At 49.5% G+C, this 13,339-nt stretch overlaps 1 long non-coding RNA gene across 2 annotated transcripts; it reads right to left on the bottom strand.

Annotated features, from left to right (window-relative positions):
- Window positions 1-1,128: 1,128 nt before the first annotated feature.
- LOC128822255 (uncharacterized) lies at window positions 1,129-3,547 on the bottom strand. Of its 2 annotated transcripts, none has more exons than XR_008441418.1 (3): window positions 3,490-3,547; window positions 2,847-3,043; window positions 1,129-1,173 (listed from the first exon to the last, which is right to left on the bottom strand). It is a non-coding gene; the product is annotated as an uncharacterized LOC128822255 (long non-coding RNA). The 2 variants fall into 2 exon arrangements; XR_008441419.1 differs by lacking the exon at window positions 1,129-1,173 and adding an exon at window positions 2,555-2,712.
- Window positions 3,548-13,339: the final 9,792 nt, after the last annotated feature.

Raw genomic sequence — 13,339 nt, 5'->3', positions numbered from 1 at the left:
AATTTCCACAGGGAGACAGAGCAGTGTCTACCTTTCCATGCCCTGCCCCTCCTGTGCTGGATGGCACCTTCCTTCCCAGCAGGGCCAGCTGAGTGGCGCTGGCTGCTGCAGTTCCCTCTCTGCCACACAGCCTGGCAGTAAGCCTGGGCCAGTTCCCCTCTGCCTGAGCGTGCCAGGCAGCAGATGGGGCTGGGACAAGTCCCTCTCAGCTGCCCCTGTCTGCGTGCCAGAAACCTCTAAGGGTGGGGTGGGGGGCAGAAACCAGGGCCCCTCAGAGGCTCACAGTGAGCCCCCCACAGCCCCTCCTGCCCACAGCCAAATCTCTCCAGACTGCTCTGCCAGGACTGGCTTCCTTGGGTTCCTCCACCACCATTTCATGACTGTGTACCTTGCATTGCTCTACTTCAGTTCTTTTGCCATTCGATAAAACGGAACACCCCACCAAATTACAAAACAGGGTGACAGAAACAGAGGACAGAGCACCTCTCCTCTGAGGACAGGCTGAGAGACCTGGAGCTATTCAGCCTGGAGGAGAACTGGCCCCACGGAGACTTCATTGCTGAGTTCCAGTACTTCAAAGGGGATTCTCAGGAAGTAGGAAATACCTTTTTTAACAGGCTCCGTTGCAATAGGACGTGGGATAATATTTATAATATAAAATGGGGATTGAGTCAGATTAGATCTAAGGAAGAACTTGTTTACTTGGAGCATGGTGCCACACTGGCACAGGTTGTCCTTAGAGCTGGTAGGTGCCCCATCCTGGGTAGGGATAGGGCAAACATTCCAGGTCAAGTGGGAAGGGGCTCTGAACAACCTGATCTCTCCCTGCTCTTTGCAGGACACTTGGACCAGATGACCTTCACAGGGCCCTGCCAGCCCAGCCCAGCCCAGACTAGAATTCCTCACCGTTTTCATTTGAACAGCACCAAGAGTGGAGGTGAGGAGGAACGGGGGCTCATCTGATGCCTTGGACCTCAGTGGAGGAGGAGCCCATCCCTCAGACACTCTTTCACCTGCAGCCCCTTTGCATTTTACCTGCAGGAGCTTCTTGGCAGACCAGCGCCGTGCCGCGTCTGTCTGCAGGCAGCAGCTCAGGAAGTCACGCAGGCAAGGTGAGAATCAGTTGGGCTGCTGCAGCATTGGTGTCCCTCGTATGGCTATCAGGAGTTGAGGCTGGGGAGAAAGGAAAAAGGAAAAAGGCTCCAGCTGCTTCTTTCCCATCTGTAGCTGCTCTCCCAGATCCCATTGTTTAAGCTCCACTCTGCAGGGCAGTTTCTGCCCTGGCAGAGACCCAGAGATGACTTTCTTTTCCAACCAAAAACCCAAACCCCGATGCAGCCACAGCTTTTCCAGCATTCAGCAGATCTTGCCTTGGCAGCTGATTTCATTGACTGACCCAGTTAGTGGGAACTACATCAGCAAAAGCACGTTTTGCTTCTCTGAGGATTTGCACCAGCCTGACAGGCTATTTGGAAGGGGGAGTTTGTTCTATCCATACTATTTCCAAGGATTATTACATGAAAGGAATCTTTGCTGTGCTTGTTGGTCCCTTTAGCACAGCTTCCATGAAACAAAAATCATCAAGGTTTTTTTTTTTTGTTTTTGTTTTTTGTTTTTTTCTCCTCTTGAAAAAAATGCAGATGCAGAATCCATCTAAAATAGACAGAAATAACAATGGAAGGAGGCCTGGGAGTCTCCATCAAAATGCCCACCACAATAGTGACAGCTCTGTGCTGGTGGCACTGAAATAGATGGTGACCAAAGAGACTTTGTTACTTTCTTCTTCAACCCAGAGGAAAAATTCCTTCACTTTTCCCACAGCCCCAAAGGTCACAAAGAGGGTTTTATCCTGTCTCTCTGCAGCTGAGCTCAGCCACTGGACATGGTGGGGAGCTGGAGTCCTCACTGTCCTTAGAGCTGTGCAAGCCAGGGGTGGCCCTGCTCCTGTGGTAAAGGAACACAGCACCGGCGTCAACCGCCCACGTTGGATCCCAGCCCCGGGCACCTGGCTGCAAGCTCATCAACTTGTTAAAGTACCCAGAAACAGCCAAGAGTTTAGTGTACAATTCTAACTGCAGTCGGAGAAAAACACATCCTAAACTTATCCAGGCCACCCACACGCAAGACTGAACAATGTACAGATGATTTGAAAGCCTGAAAGTTTTGAAGACCCACAGGATTGGGAAAAGATGCTACAGTTTGGAGGAAAATTGATGTGCTGTGGTAAATGAAGGGAAAAGCAAGCAGAACTTGCTTGGTCATTGCTTTGGTGGTTTTTCCTCCTTTTTCTTTTTATTCTTTTTCTTTTTTTCTTTCTTTTTTTCCTTTTTCTTTTTTCCTTTTTTTTTCTTTTTATTTTCTCTTCATTTTCCTCTTCCTCTCCCTTTTTCTCTCACTTTTTCTTTTTTTCTTTTCCCTTTTCTCTTCCTCTTCCTTTTCCATTCTCTTTTTTTTCTTTTTTCTTTTTCTATAAAATTGAAACTAGGAAGATTCAATCTCCATTTTGAAGGATATTTATCACACATCCAACCATTCCACTGCAAAATGCCTTTTCTTCAGAGACAGAGCTCCAACATTGTTCAAAAAGCAAGTGAAAAATGTCAGGCATGGCTGGAGGCCAAAATGGCAGGTTTCTGAACTGGTTAGGTTTCTGAACTGGTTACCTTCCTCTTCCCTTCTGATGCAACCAAATCGACAGCAGATGCTGATGTGCTGCAGGGACATTTTCAGAAGGGGACCTTGGTGGAAGTGGTGCCAGCAGATGGCAATGGGATTTTGTCCAATGGCACACTGACCATGGGACAGGTGAGAAAGACAAGCAGGATCAGTGAGTATTTGCACCTTACCGAAACAGGAGTTTCATTCCAGTAAGGAACTTCTCCTTCCACCATTTCGATGCCCACGATTCCAAGAGACCATATGTCCACTTTGGGGCCACATGGTTGACCTGTCACCACTTCAGGCGCCATCCACCCAGAAATGCTGGCCACTGAGCTCCGTCGACTCTGCTCAGGGGTGAGCTGAGCAAAGAGGCCAGAGTCAGCTGTGGAGAAAAAAACATACCATGAAAGCCAGCTCAAGTTAGGAAATCAAGCAAAAGAATTCCCCACTCTCAGTCTAAGAATGTGCTGTTGAGTCTCCTGGAGAACTGTCCACACTTGGTTTCCTTGGGGCTTTAGCCAAGGAAGTATGGTATTGACCACTTCCAAAAAAACCCAGGTGTTTTAAGGCTGCTCACAGCAGTGGCCTTCATTCCCCTGAAGCTTTACATTGTAGCTCCCTCCCTCTGGAAGAGACACACACAGAGCAATGCCACTCTTGAATTCTCGTGGTTCCTTATACCTCTGTGCACGTTGCAATTGTGTCATCAGCTCACACTGGGGGGCCCTGCACTGCCACCAGCACCATTTTTGGGGAGCTGGCAGTCACTCAAAGCAGCCCCACAGCCCACATCCCTGGAATGCTGCACCTGACCAAGAATACACTGACCCAGCTTGACAGAGCCGTCGGTTCTGAGAAGGATGTTGCTGCTCTTCACATCTCGATGGATTATGTGGTTTGAGTGAAGAAAATCCAGGCCTTGAGAGAGAAAACAGAAACAGGAGGGCAAAAATTAGTGATGTGATTTCACCACACAAGAAAGGAAAGAGCTCTAAAAGATTGCCTCTGCAGAGGAATGGCGAGTAATGGCAGAACAGAGTGCCATTGTGAGGAAGAGCTTGCTGCTCCACCACTTGCAGAGCAGGACCTTTCTAAGGAAAGGCATGTCAGCTTTTGAAAGAGCAACAGCACCTGCTGTTGTTGTAGACTGTCCCCTGCAAACCAGCCAGCATGGCTGCTGCTGCTGTGGATGTGCTCTCTCCAAACTAGGGTTTGCCAAGAAAGAAAAAGTCCCTCCCTTTGGTGTGAAGGGATCACTATGGGGTGGGAGGCTGCATGACACAAGTTTTATTGCTGGCCTCAGCACAGGCTTGGAAGTATCATATCAGTCAGCTTCCTGAAGCAAGCACTGTGTTGTGTGACTACTGTCCTTTTCAGCTAAGGACTGTGTGAAATGAGTCTCTTTTTCTTTGCCATTAGTTTCAAATGCTGCCACCAGCACCTTTGCTTTTACAGGCAAGGAATGCAGTGCAGACAGGCTCGAGGCAAATGTTTAGAGAGGCAAGGTGGAGAGCAGCAAATACAAATACACAAGAGAGAATGACAATACAACAGCAGAATGTAAGAGTACAGGAACAGAGTACAATGAGTGCAGGGCCACTGGCAAGCATTTCACTTGAGATGCTTTTGCTTGCCCATAGCATACCAGCAACACAGAAACAAAGCTTGGCACATGAAATCACTCCAGGTCGGAGCCCTGTTTCCCAGACAATCCTGCCCAAGCCCTGGGCAGCACAGGTGGGATTGCTGACCTCCCGACTGATGGTTGCCATCTCTCTTTCAGACATGTGAGTCTCGCTGATGACATTGCTCAGAGTGCCTCCATCCATGTACTCCATGACCAGCCAGAGCTGCTCTTCTACAAGTGTCGTGGGGACAGGACATTTTCATGCTTATTATCCCAATCGTGATTTCTGTTCCCTGTTCTCAGTTTGTTTTGTCTTCCTTCCCCCACCCCCGGCTCGCTGCTGGCTTGCTGCTTGGCTTGTGCTTGCTGCTTTTGCTCGCTGCTGGCTGCCTGCTTTGCTAGCTCTGTTTTCCTTTCTTTTTTTCCTTTGCTTTTCGCTTGCTTGCTTTTTTGTGCCATTTTTTTCCCTTTTTCCCCGGTTTCCGTTGTTCCCTTCCCCCCCCCCCCCCCCCCAAAGATATCGGACCTACTCCAGGCAGGAGCTCCCCCGGGGTCTGCGAAAGAAGCTTCATACCCTCTGCGGCGAAGAGAGATACAGCTCAACCCCCTTGGACTGGTGAAAACATCTGTGGTCATCTTGGGCTATTTCTCTTGTGCTGGGGAGTGTTTTTTTTTGTTCCTTAATAAACAAGTTTTTTCCACTTCCCCTCTGAAGAAATTCCTCCCAAACCCGGTGGTGGAGGGAAGTTGCGGAGGGTTTGGTTTCGTATAAGGGGCTCCTTTGGAGATGTTTTCCCCTAATTTGTCCTAAACCAGGACAACAAGGTAGTTGAAAGAAGGAAACAAGGGGTGGAGATGAACGTGCTTGTTTGAAAACAACAACATTGCTGTTAGAAAACAACAAGGGTTGTTTCCGGGTGCCTTTGTGACAAGGACAGAATAAAAGGAATAGACATTCCCTCTCAGCTGTGCCTTGTTTGCAATCTGTGCAGTCTCAAGGAGAAAGGTACAGCTGTGAAAAAGGAGATGTCTTAGATGGCCAGCAAGTGAAAAGTGCGGTTTAGTAACAGCCTAGATAAAAAACCTGTCACACGTGCTATTTCTGGAAATAAACACCTTATCTTCCTGGCATGCACAGCAATGGAAAAGGGACAAGAATCCAAGGGAAATCCTCTCTAGGATGGTTTATCAGAACTTAAAAGGTGCTGAGAAAAATTTGAAAAACTCAAGCCTCAAAACAATGTGGAGGCAGTGAACTTGCAGAGTATTGAATTAGTAAGATAGGGCTGATCCAGGTTTTTGAAAAATTTTCAAACTGCATTTCCCAGGGTTGTTTAATGCAGACAAAATGCACTCTCTTCCCATCCACTGGAGAGAAGTAGAGAAATAATAATTAACCAATAATTACCAGCTCTATTTGCTGCCAGTGACCAAAGTGGGTTTTTAACTTTGCATGCTTGCAGTATGTAAACAAACATCACTGGGATAAAACAACAACCACTCACCTCTTTAAATAATTCACAATCTTTGGGTGCTTATTCATTTTCATGACCATGAGTTCATGAAAGGTTACTTCCTTCCTGATCAGTCCTTGAAGATTTATTTTCTTTATGGCCACCTAAAATGATGTTGAAAATCAATAACATTAAAAGCTGGTGGCGTGAGAACAACTTCTCACATGGAGTGAGTGCTTTTGGAATAACACTGCCAAACTGTGCCAAACTGCCTTGTGATTAGACATCGGAATGGGAACAGAGTTCCAACAGACCATTTCTCTGCTCCTTGGGGCCAGTTACAGGACACGTGGCCACTGAGGTTTTGCCTTGACCATTTGGTAACAGTGATCTCTCAACTATCACCCACAAAGCTCTGAGCACACTCCCTGCTGCTTTGTATGGGATTCAGAAGAAGTAATCCCTGCCTTAATACTCTGTGGATACATCTTGGGCTATGGGCAGGGCTTAGGGCTTTTAGGGACACCGTGCAGATCTCTCCCTACGTGCAGTTCCCCAGTGCAGCACTGCAGGTGGCTAAGGAACTACCAGTAACTTTCAGATGCATTTGCTGGCAACCAGAAGTGAGAATTCTGAAGCCGTAGCCCCAAAGAGCAGTGAGATGCTCAAAGGCACCACCTTTGTTTTAGCAATGGAGAGCGAGTGAGCGCGTCCTTCTGTGAAAGGAACTGCTGCCCTCCTTGCCTTCCTTCTGGCAGCTGAGAAGGACAAAGACTGTCCCAGCTGCAATTTGCACACTGGCACCAGTCTGTGCTTCTTGTGCCTTTTCAGCACAGCTCTATGCAAAGCTCCAGCCCCAGCTTACCAAAACACAGGGGAGAGCCTTTGAGTGCAGCAGAGTCTGTGGCAGCTGTTGACATTTACCTCTCCTCCTGTGGCAGTGTCGAGTGCTCTACAAACATCTCCAAAAGTCCTAGAAACAAAATAGTAGCAATGAAAGGAGAAGCCATTTAGATCTTGCAGTGAAAGCCAGCCCACAGAGATCTCTGCTGTAAATGCCTAAGACCTGCAGGACACTGGAAGCATGGACATGTCTTTGGCAATGCCTTCTGACCACACTTACAAATTCTGATCAGCACTGACAATGTAACCCCAGCGTCTGAATATGTTTGCAGCTTGTCTGACTTCACACTTGATGGATATTCCACCAGCAGGACACCTGCTGCATAGTTTTGTAAAAATAACATTGGTTGGACTCATGCACTGCCAATATTTTCCAGTTCAATGTATTTTATAATGGGATTTTCCATCTTCACCATTCTCCCTGAGGGAAACAAAATGCAAGATGCTCACTTTAAAGCAGAGATCCCAGCTTCCAGGAGATACAAAAGGCAGCCCCACTGTCTGGAGCTCTGAGCCCTTTGTGGTCAGCTGGCTGACAACAAGAACAATAATAGGAACAGGAACAACAAGAAGACAGGCAGCTCCGCAGCACAAGTGGCTGGCACAGAGACTCATTTTCTAGAGTCCTTTGAAGAGAGAGAGCTCTTGAGAGCAGATACACAGGGAAGTACAGGGAGATACATTCAGAGAAGACAGAGACTAGAAGAGAACAGCTACCAAGGCAAGTAAGTTTGTCATCTAAAAACATTAAGGAGAGCTTGAAATAAGGGAGCCTTTCTTTTCTTGGGAACAAACACTGTGAGATTCAACAAAAGGTTTCCTACTTGCTAAGATTAAATGCACCTTGATATCTAGAATCAATTCCTCTGAACAGATGCCAAGTTCAGAACAGGAGGAATATTGCCAAGTGTTCCCATCTTCTCCACCTTGCAGCAGTTTGCCAGAAGAATGCCTCTGTGTTTGTAAACCAGAGCAGCTCATGCTCTAACCAATCCCAATGGGGCTTTCAGGACCAGGACCCTCACTCTTTATGAGCAGGGTGAGTTCAAAGATGCCCTTGCCTGTACCCCACGTGAAGAACCACACTGCTTCTCTTCACCCTGACAGCAGGCATCAGTCACTCCCATTGGACTCGCCCTCTCGGCACCACACACGTCCCCATCTTCCCAACTCGGCACGGCAGGCAAGGGCAGAGAGGACAGCAGTGCTCCTCAGGTGCCAGTGTGACACAGACAGCTGCCCAGAGGAGATGCTGACCCTCTCGTGGGCCCAGGCCATGCGACGCAGAAGCCGGCCCAGACAAGGGGCTGCTGGCTCAGGCAGCTCCGCGCTGCAGCGGCTGGGCGGCGTCGGGACTCTCCCGGCTAAGGAAGGCTCCAGCCTCTGCAGTCCCACCAGCCCTCAGGGCCAGGGCAGCTACCACAACAAGGCTGGCAAAGCCCAAACATGAGCACTGACAGGCACTGATGGGAAGAAGCCAGAGCGAGCCTTTTTGTCCCAAGACGTGATGGCAGACACAGCATCAACTAGGCTCTGTTCTCAACCCTACCAGGTCTTATCTGAGAGCACAGCACTGGCAGCTGTTACGGGCAAGAAGCAGAATAAATGCCATGTGCTGCAGAATCACAAAGGGCTTGATGTCTTCTCCTAGAGACTGATCTGAGCAGGGGTTGTGACAACGGCTAGGACTCAAGCAGTCGCAGCCTTCTGCTGATCCAGGAGCAATCCCTGCTTCTGCCTTTGGCACAGAGAGAAGCCCAGGCAAGCTCCAGCCAGTCCAAGCTGCCCTCAGAGGTAGCAGGAACACCCAGAGCGCTCTCTCGCTGCCTCAGAGCACTGCCTGCACTTCCTGCAGGGAGTCCTAAATGTCCCTGTGACACCAAACTGAGGAGGACCATCTGGTACAGCTGTGCTGACACGTGCACACGACACTGTCCCTCAGGTAAGAAAGCCACCAGACGTACTCTGTTGCTCCAGGGAGGCATCGTTGATCTCCTGTTGCTGAGCAGCAGCTGGGTCAGCGCGGGAGGTGAACCAAGTGCCCCGGCTCCACTTCTCCAGCTGGGGAGCAAAGGCTCCTTGGGACGGCGCCGCTGCTGCTGCAGCAGGTTCAGTGACAGAGTCTGTGTAAATCTGAGACAAGAAACGAGTTTGTGTCAGGAAGGTGGCTGGCAGAGAGTGCCCAGAGATCCCTTTTCAACTGCAAGCCCTTAGGAAGCTGCTGTCAGCCACATGCAGAGCTCTTCAACTGGACTGGTTTGGATGTCCACTTGTGAAACCACACGGTCAAAACCAAAGGCTGGTTTTACTCGAGTTCATAGCCAGTTTCATATTCTGAAGGATGACTGCAGCAACGACCACTCCACTTCCTCCCAAGGACTCCGTCCCCCCTTCTAGGCCTGCAGATGCCTTGCACTCCTCGTTCTAACATTCTTCCTCCTTCCGAGGAATTCTCTTTTCCTGCACCAGCCTCGGGATGTGCTTATCTGCGGAAATATCCCTGTTCCTAAGAGACTTAGAATTTTATTCCTATCAAATATCAGGACATTTCCTAAGAAGATGTGGCTGTACAACTAGAATGACAATTTAAAATTGTGGGTGCTGTCTTTGAAGTCAAAGGGGCAAATTTGTGGTGGGGGAGCTGCGTGGGCCCAAAGGACCCAGGGGTGCCGGTCAAGAGCAGCTGAAGGTGGGCCAGCACGTGGCCAGGGAGCCAGGAAGGCCAAGGGTGTCCTGGCCTGTGTCAGCAAGAGTGGGGCAGCAGGAGCAGGGCAGGGAGCGTCCCCCTGCGCTGGGCAGCGCTGCGGCCACAGCTGGGAGTGCTGTGCCCAGTTGTGGGCCCCTGTGAAGCAGAAAGTCCTTGAGGGGCTGGAGCGTGTGCAGAGGAGGACACGGGAGCTGGGGAAGGCTGTGGAGCGCAAGGCCAAGGAGGAGGTGCTGAGGGAGCTTTAGCCTGGACAACGGGAGGCTGGTCATGGACATTCAGGCAGATTTCCATAAATCCCTGCAAGATAGTGCTTACTACAAATGCTATTTTTTCTACAAATATCATCTCACTGCATCCAAGTGTTTTTGACACTTGATTTGGTGACTCTTTCATGTTGTGGTTTCTTCCTTTGTTAGGAGGAGAATTCCTGTTCAGTTTCTCATTTCTCAGCAAGGCAAGGCTATTATCCTCAACCTTTCCTGCCCTTTTCCAGCTCTTGTCGAGATTCTGCTCACATTTTCTTTTGTAAGGTGATGTTTTTGGAGGATGCAGTATTTTTGCATGAGAACACATAGTTTGGGGCAGTGAGACTGGTGCAGAAGGAGCTGTTCTGGTGTCAGGCCAGTCAACAGGGCCTTGCACTTCGAGTTCATATTGACAGTATCTCTGCCTTTTTGCAGCCCAGGGACTCAGTAAATGTGGTGCTTTGGAACTGAGCAGGAAATCAATGCTCTTGCATTCCAGCTGGTCCTCAGAGATCAGAGGAGCTGGGAGGGGCTGGGCTTTATTTCTGATTACAGCCCCTTTAGCACTCTCAGTGTAGTCAAGTCCAAGAGAAGCACTTGGCCAAGCACAGATGCTGCAAGAGTGCCATTCCCAGTGCAATGCTCTGGATCTGATTGCATTCCATGAGGACCTAAATGCTCCAGATTCCCTGGGAGTGTGGTTTATTGAAGCAACAGGAGAGCAATCTCAGGATTGCTGCTGATCAGGGCAATGTCTACCAAGTGTGTGTAGCAACAGAAACTATAGGAAAGAGAGATTATAAGAGTGAGTTCTATCTTTCTCTCTCTCTCTCTCTCTATCTATCTATCTATCTATCTATCTATCTATCTATCTATCATTTGTATAATTGAATCTTCTTGGCTCTGGTCCAAAGCAGTTGGAGGTGCAAAGTTCACCTAAAGCATCCCTTTCAGGAGAGGATTGGAGACACGTTCTGTTGACCGATTCTGAGCAGGCAGAGCTGTTTCCCCCTCCAGATATGGTGGGTTTTTTTCCCCTCAGAGCTGTTTTCCTCCTCCAGCCTCTTCTTCCTGAGGCCCCCAGTTAATTCTTTAATTTTCTGCCTGTCCCAGAGAGGTGGAAGAATTCCATGTTTTAGGTGGTGAAGAGAACATGAACTCCAGAAGTGTCTCTCATAAAGGCTGAGCTCACCCAGGAAGCCACCGGCAGAGGCAGGATGGAGCTGTGGGACTGGGCTGGGTGTCAGTCACTACTGAAAGACAAACAGGACACGGCAGGAGCAGAGGGAGGCCCTCACCAGACCCCTGTCAGCTGCCTGAGAGGCACCTTCCCTGTCAGCTGCCTGAGAGGCTGTTGGAGCTTCAGCCCCAGATGGCCCCTGATTGTAGTGCCAGGGTCACTTTGGAATCTGTGCCTCCCCACGGGCAGAGAATGACCCAGGAGAGCAGCAGCACAGTGCTTTGGGAACGTGTGAGCCCATCAGTCCTTGAGTCTTAGCCCACAAATGTCCTATGGAAAGTTGAAACCCATCTTCTCTTGCTTTCTGTGCAGATCCTTCCAGAGAAAGAGCAGGAGCAGATTGCCTTATCAGAGACGCCATGCCAGACTCAGGGAGAGCTGAGAGCCCAAGAGCAGGAAGAGCAGCTCAGGCAGCAGGTGGAAGAGCCACAGGAGAATGGCCAGGTAAGCCTGACTCGCCAGGTGTCAGAGGGAAAGGGCAGGAAGAGGGGCATAAAACAGAGCTCTTGGGAGTGAGGAGGCCAGGAGTCCCAGAGGCACTGAAAGCACAGAGCCTTGGAATCTGCAGAGATCAGCACTGGGACAAGAGGGTTCCATTGGAAGCAGGTGTGGGTAGGGAAGGAGAAAGAAGTGGCTGAATAAATGTGATTTTGAGGCTGCAAGAGGAAAAAGCTGAGCCTTATGGCAGCTCCCAGTCACTTGCTCTGCATTTGTGTGTACAGAGCATCAAGGCAGAGCCACAAGCAGAGCAGCCCGAAGCTCAGAGTGCCATCATGGAAGTGAAGAAGAGGAACCAGGAAGAGACAAGAAGAATTCAAGAGGAGATGAATCTCCATCAGCAGAGGGGCGATCAACAAAACCAGGTGAGTGAAAGAGTGGCAGCCACTCCACTCATGAAAGATCCTCTCTCTCGTATTTTACAGAACTTGAAGGAACAGCTGGACACAGACTTTCAGAAAGCTCACGCTAAGATCAAGGCAAGGGAGAAGAGGCAGGAGGAAGAAATTAAAATCATCAGAGAAAAACTTAATCCCCTCCCTCAGGCTCTACAAAAGCAAGTGAGTGAAAGAGGGATAGCCACTGCAGTCACCAAACTGGTGGTTTCTGCCCTTCTGGCCTTCCCAGTGCAGAGCAGCAGGGAGCGGGGTGATGCCTCTGAGTGCCATCCTGCTCTAGTGTGTATCACAGTCACTCAGAAGGACATTTCCTGGTGTGCTGAATCTCAACTACTGCCCTGGACAGTGGGACTTGTCCTTTGGCCTTTTGGCCAGCAGTCATCCAAATTGATTCCTGCTGGCCTGTTCCTGCTCTCCTTGTTTCTTGAGGTGTTTTTACAGGGGAATATGGTGACCCAGATGGAGGATTGAAACAAGCTGTCTGTATCCCTTGTAAATCTGTTCTTTCCTCACAGTCAGTGACTCTTGACTGACAGGGACAAGCTGTAGTCTCTGACTGCTTTGTTCTGTTTGACTCGAGGTGCAAGTGTTGACATCTCACCGGGCAGCCGGCAAAGACTTCCGGCAAATGAGTGGCACTGAAGAGCCCCGAGGCGGGCGTGAGGCACAGGAACTGTCCCCACCAAAGGTGCTACAGGTTGGGCATGACCTGAAGATGGTGCAGGAAAAGAGGACACATTGGGGGGAGGCCGAACACTTGAACAAGGAGCTGCAAGTGTGTCTGAAGCCCTTGGAGGGGGAAAGGAATCCTTGAGAGGAAGTAGAATGGTCATTGTGGCAGTGATCCTTCAGAAAATCCATGAAAATGGACCATGAATCTGGCCATCCACTCAAGTAGAACTAGCCTTTGGTTTTGACCCATCCAGTCTGAGAAGTGGACATCAGAAAAAACCCACTTAAGAGCGCTTCATGTTGCTGACAGCACCCTCTTAAGGGCTTGCATTTGAAATGGAATCTCAGGCTAATCTCTGCCAGCCACCTTTCTGACATAAACTCATTTCTTGTCTCAGATCTACAAGGGCTTTGTCACCAAACCTGCTGCTGCAGCAGCATGGTCTAAAGGAGCCTTTGCTCTCCACCCCGAGAAGCGGAGCCGGGGCGGTTTGTTCATCTCCAGTGCTGACCCAGCTGCTGCTCAGCAACAGGAGATCAAGGATGACTCCCTGGAGCTACTGAGTACGTCTGCTGTATTTCTTGTCTGAGGGACAGTCTATTGTGTGCAGGTGTCAGCATAGCTGTACCAAATGTTTTTCCTGAGTTTGGTGTCGCAGGGACATTTAGAGACATTTCCCCACAGGAACTGCTGTAGAAAAGCAGTCTCTGTGCTGGCCACCTGTGCTGCAGAGCTGTCTGCCTGGTTGTTGTTGTTACCCAGCCAACCACAAAGGGTTCAAAGCTCCAGGCTCTGGGTCTGCCTTTTGAATCTCCTGGAAGCTGGGATCTCTGCTTTAAAGTGAGCATCTTGCATTTTGTTTACCTCAGGGAAAATAGTGAACATGGAAAATCCTGTGATGAAATACACGGAACTGGAACATATTGGCAGAGG

This window comes from Vidua macroura, chromosome Z (genome assembly GCF_024509145.1).
Source record: "Vidua macroura isolate BioBank_ID:100142 chromosome Z, ASM2450914v1, whole genome shotgun sequence".
Classification (NCBI taxonomy): Eukaryota; Metazoa; Chordata; class Aves; order Passeriformes; family Viduidae; genus Vidua; species Vidua macroura.
The sequence above is the reverse complement of the archived record's forward strand: the minus strand, read 5'-3'. Positions and strand labels throughout refer to the sequence as shown.